Below are 6,431 nucleotides of genomic sequence, written 5' to 3'. Positions count from 1 at the left end.
TAAATCAATGAAATTTTTCCTTTGAATTTTTCTTTCCCTTTTGATACTATTTTTGCAATTAGGGCTTCAATAACTTCAAGGTCTTCATTTGAATCATCTTCTTCATTACTATCAACCTGTTTGCCTTTTGAGTTTCCTCCTTTTCTACCAAGGGTTAGTTTGGATTTGAATTTAGATTCAAGATTGCTAGAAGTGGAAGCATAGTTATCAAAATTATCCAATTCAAAAGTAGTAAATCTTCCCACAAGTGCATCCAAGGTTATATCATTTTTTGTATTGCATCTCATCTCTTGAATTGCTGAAACTCTAATTGCATAAATAGGAAGAAGAGTTTTTAGTATCTTGCTGACCACTGTCTCATCAATTATATATGTTAGGGTTTTTGATAGATCTAAAACAATATAAGAATAAACAGTTATATATAGAAACAATAAAAGAAAACACAAAGAACACAAATAAAATGCAGATTTAATTTGGTTCATCCAAAACTTGGGCTACGTCCACCTACATAGCTTTCAATCTTTCTATTATTCAACAAAAATGTCTACCAACATTACAATGCATTATGCATCTCAATTGCTTATAACAATATTTTAGAGACACCTCTAAAATTGACCATTTTAGGGTTTTTACAATGTCGCCAATTTTCTTTTCCCAAAAAAGCACAAAATAATTCAGCATTGTGTGTTGGCCAGAGGTTCAAGACCACTACCCCTCACCTCCAGCAACTATCAGAGAAGGCAATATAACATCAACCCCCACTACATGATCAGTCACCATAATATCAATAATATCTCCTTGTGCAACTCTAATTGCACTCACACTTTCTTTGATTGTTTCATTGTATTGGACATTGTTCTCTCCTCCTTTCATTTTCATTCGATCAAACTTGCTTCTCAAGCTTTCTAGCTTGGCTCTTTGCACATTTTTATCATCTCCATAGAATTTTGGTAGCTTTTCCCACATATCAAATGCAATAGGATAATCTTTAACCTCATCAAATTCAGAATAGTTGGGAGAAGAAGCTATGTCAATCATCATTATATTGTGATCCTTTTCCTCTTTCATTTGCTCCACAATCATAGGTTTAGGTGGTGGCACATATCTATTTTCCAAGTAGAACAAACCAATATCACTGATGCTTGATAGATGCAACTTCATCAATTCTCGCCATGCTGAAAAGTTGTCTCTGTTAAGCTTAGGAATCTCCCTTCTGTAAGATATCTTGATTTTTAGCTTAGGTACTTGAAACCTTTCCTGTAAGCACCAAATTTTCTGATGCCAATTGTTGGAAATGTAGAGTGTAACTGAGAGAGGAGGGGTGAACTAGTTAACACAAAAATAATTCCCTGTCCCTAGATGTCAATTCAAACTTTTACTGATCATGAAATACTTCCCAACTCGGTTAACACTAGAATATTATTGTCACTTGGTTAACAATTTTTTTAAATAATTATTAATCTGTTATAACCTTTAGTAACTTAGTTTTAGAAATATAAAGAATAAGAAAATAACATGAATATAGATGATGCCAAGATTTAATGTAGAAACCCAATTTGGGAAAACCACCATACAACTAGTTACAATAGTTTTCACTCTTTTGAAGTGAGCCCTGTTAGAAGCCAACCTTGTTAAAGAATATAAAACATACTATTAAGTATGACCTTGTTAGAGAATTTAGGTCACCCTATTAGGAGTGGCCTAGTTAGAGGTCTTCAAGCACTTCAATCTTGAAATGTCACATTGTTAAAGGATTTCCAATATGACTATTAAGTCAACTCTATTAAGAGATTTCTTTACTGTTACAATGGTTAGAAGGTAACACCAATTTGACCTGATTTATGAAGCAACTAACTTTGCAGATTCAGATCTCTATTCTAGCTTGACATCTAGATCCTTACTGATCTCTTTGCAACTTATCTTCCACATTTTCCTTCTCTTCCTTTGCCTTCTCTCACATATCCATCTTAATCCATATTCCACTTATAGATTTTATCCTCACAACTTGACCTATTTTATATATCATAAGCTATGACAAGTTGGTTTGAATAAATAATAAACATCCAAATAGTGAGCCTCAATCAATTAAATATTAGATAAATGCATTCAGCTGTTACTCGATCAATACTAGGATTGAAAGCTTGGTTTACACTATGATTCCTTTGATGCCCAACCACTTGGTTAATAATGCAAGCATGATACTCTTCATTAACCAACTACTCCTTTAATACTGAAACTTCTTTTCCTGAGTGCTTGGTCAATACTGAGATATACAAGGTTAATAGTGCAAACTCTACATTGATCGGTTAGTATTGAAATTTGTGTAACATCAATGACAACATACAATTGAAGAATTATTTCCAATTGAGTTATGCTTTCACAACTTCTTTAATTGGATGTGGAGTAAAGAGTTCCTCGTCATCTGAAAAGTATACAAATATAGTGGCTCAATAGGATTCATTCAATCAAACATCATGAGATCTTTCTTTTTGGATTGTGGTTGCAGTAGGCATGAGGATTGACCATGAGATCAAGTGACCGGAGAATGCTCCATTTGTATGCACTTGTAAATTCAATTTACACACATTTTGCAATAATTTTTAAGACAATTTTAACGACTCACTATTCTCCTTCATGGAGCACCTCACCTTAACTTGTATTCTTCTAAGAGTTGTCATTTTGGAACCTTCTTCAAACTCTACGAGCCTGACTTCAACATTTCTAATGTTTTTTTTTTTCAATAGGGGTGTGCATTTGATTGAAGAATTCAAGCATCGTGATATTCACATGTAAGATCCTTGTGCATTTTAAGTTGTAAGCCATGTACTAAGCACAACCTTTCAGGGAAATCATAATGCTTGATGACTTTGAATAAATGACTATTCTCCTCTTATTTTGTACATTCATATGATATCAAAAATGATATTGGACTAACAATTATTAAACATCACACACTAAAGAAAATATTAAGCTTAAAAAGTAGGTCAACTTTGACTATTTAAGATTTTCAGCCCTATTGTTAGTTTTTAGTATCTTTATTTGCATCCCACAAGCAATTATTACTAATTTGGAATTTAAATTTGAAATCTTGAAATTTTGAAGAGTTAAAATTAGGACAAGATTTTGGAAACAAGTTAGGATCTTAACCCTTAACTTATTAAAAGTTTAAGGCTTTGGAGTATGTTGGCTGTTGATCAAATTGGGATGCCAACCTTTAACTTTCCAAGTCCTTTAGTTTCTATCTTTCTACAATTAAAAATCTCAACCATTAACTCTTAACCTTTTCTCAAAAATTTCTCAAAAGTTAGGATAAGAAGGAAATGTTGACTCTTAACCCTTAATTTTTCTCAAAAGTCAAGATTTTTACTTTGAATTTTAATGTTAAATTTTTAAGAATTTAAAATTAAAACACAAACTTCTAAAGGGCACACCTTTTTACGATTTCAAAAATTCAAAGTGCAAGACAAAGTGGATAGTAAGCCAAAGAGTTTAGAACCATGAGATCACCAAAATTTGAAGAAGTGACAAACCATTTTAAGTCTAAGTTTTAAGGTTTTTTTTTCCTATTTTGACTAAAAATGAAGATAAACTACTAAACAAATTGGGCAAAGTAAATACTAGGACAACAAGATTAGACAAGTGGCACCTAGTGACTAAGTATTGGCTTTTAGTTATGCGATTAATTGTAGATTTAATTTTAATATAAATAATTAATTTAATTTTTATTATTATAAGTATTTAATATATTTATTTTAAAAAAATTATTATATATATTTTTATAGTTATAATAGAATTATTAATTTTTTATAATTAAAAATTATAATGTAGAATTATATATAAGTAGTGATAGTGAAAATGGGAGATATTAATTTATTTAAAATTATAAGAATATATTAAGATAGAATTGGACAAGACCTTGCAACACAATAGTAAATTATGAGCCTCTAATCTAGGAGGTCTTGGGTTCAAGTCTATTAGGTCTTAACTAATAACAATAATTTCACAACACATAGTAATAACTAATCTCGACTTCAGTCCCTTATCAATAAAAAGGAAGAAAATAAATTTGATAAAAATTTGAATAATACATGTTTTAAATTCTATAGTTTTATATTAAATTTATTAATTGAATATTATATATATTAAATTTTTTTTTTATAATGTATAAATTATTATGAATATTTTAAAATATGTTGAATATTAAATATATTAAAGAGTGAAATGTAAAAAATATCATAATAGTACTTAGCCTACCATCAAGTACTAATAATGAGTTCATACCATCATGTGATGGTTAAGTGGTGGTATTTTTGATGTGGCCACCAAGATTTGAGCCTCAATGCTTTTATTGGTCTTCATGCTAGAAAGATCCACGTGTTCACATCTATGCTCTATACCTTTGCTGGGCTAGTGTGCTTATCCCAAAGGACATTACACATTGGATCATTGGTCTAGACTAAATGTTCCATGCAACCAATAAGAAATAGATTAAATAAGTTAGGATTGATAATCAAAATAAGTTTTAAATTAAAAAAAATTAAAAGTAATATTTGCTTTTATAATTGATATTGAAAAAATGACAAGTCCAATGTTGGAAGCAAAATGATCAAAGCTCTATATTTTAGGGTTGATCTCAAATAATATATTTGATTGTACAAATCAATTTTAGGTTCATGTATGTTTGTGGAACAAAACTTGAGCATGAGCTTGTCTTTATGCTTATGGATATGGTTTGGTAGGATATGGCCTCTTAAGGGTCACTTACCTCATTTTCTATTTTTTCGTTAGAGTAATGCTAGGACATGTTTATCAAAATAATTTTGCGACTAACTAAAACAATCACACAAGTCATGTTTATTTTATCAAAAGTTTTCGACAAACGAGTTTTGTGACTTTGACTAAAACAATTGAGGACAACTAGTTTAAGATGACACAACAAACACACTCAACGTTAATATTTAGTGATTTAGTTGATGATGTAGGAAGATAAATTATGATTTTTTAAAGATTTAATTTAGTACTCTAGATTTTAACTTAGAGTAACACTTGTAAATCTAATCTAAAGAAATTAAATAAAAAAATACTAATATAAAATACATTTCTATGATCACAATATGAAATATTACAAACTAATATTATATATAATTATATTTCTTAAATAGAAAATATAGATAAAAATACAAAGAAAAGAAAGAAATAAATAAAGTTTTGAAAATAAAAAAAATTCTTCTATGACATAGTTCAAATGTGTGTGTGTGTGTGTGTGTGTGTGTGTGTGTGTGTATAAGATTGTTATCCCAAAGTATTAAACAAGTTATATTTCAAACATGGTCTTCATATTAGAAAAACATGGTCTTGTAACAAAGAACACCCTCTTTGTTTCCAAGTTTTATAACATAGGAGATTTTCAAACATGGATAAGATCTAAACTTACATTCCTTGCTATATGTTATGAAACATTAGCTAACCTCACATGTAATTCAAACTAAGAACATTGTGCTTTTAACGAGCTTAGCTTTTTATCACCTTCATGACCCAACATGAAATTCTTCTCCACAAAGAGGACTAAGCCAAAAGTGGCTATCAAAGACAAAGACTTCATGACCATTTTAAAATTTGAACAATGTAACCTAGAACCAAGGTAACCAAAGACCATTTTAGTGAAACCCATGAATTTGATTGACAACTTTTACCACTAGAGTATGAAGTGTGGGCCACCCTTAGGGCATAAAAATGGTTACTTATGTTTTTCATTGGAATTATTAATATTATTCTTTACTAGATCAAGATATTTCTAAATCCCTTAAAAATTTACAAAAATATAAGCATTGAGCTTGAAAAGGTCAACATGTGTGTTTGGAATAAAATAAAATAAAATAAATAGAAGTCAACAGACATGTATGAAAGACATAAGTTTCCAATAATAATTTTGGACAATAATATTATTTTAAAAAGTTGTGTTTAAACTGGTATTGTACCACATGGTGTGATGTGATAGAGTTACATTTCAAGGTATTGAAAATAGAATTATTAGTAGTAGGCTTGTTGCCCGGTTATTAAATTGTTTCAATTTAATAAGCCATGATTAATTTTTGAAACTCACTTGGTTTTAAGCTTTAAATTGGCCATTTTGTCTTTGAATTTTTGTGAGTTTCTAAACTTCCATGTCTCCGGCTCATTCCTTGGCTCCGCACAACACTCAAAATCTTTAAAATTCAATTTCTGAGTCTCAAGTTATTAAAAGTTAATGATAGCTACCAAAAAAATATTTTTCTTAACCTCCCAAAAGGTTAATGATGGTCACCAAAAACATGTTTTTCTTAACCTCCCAAAAGCTTAATGATGGTCACCAAAAAAATGTTTTTCTTAACCTCCCAAAAGGTTAATCACAACCATCAAAACCATGTTTTCATTAACCTCTCAAAAGGTTA

This window comes from Cupressus sempervirens, chromosome 8, assembly GCF_028749045.1.
Source record: "Cupressus sempervirens isolate cs-2001-9-10 chromosome 8, ASM2874904v1, whole genome shotgun sequence".
NCBI lineage: Eukaryota > Viridiplantae > Streptophyta > Pinopsida > Cupressales > Cupressaceae > Cupressus > Cupressus sempervirens.
The sequence above is the reverse complement of the archived record's forward strand: the minus strand, read 5'-3'. Positions refer to the sequence as shown.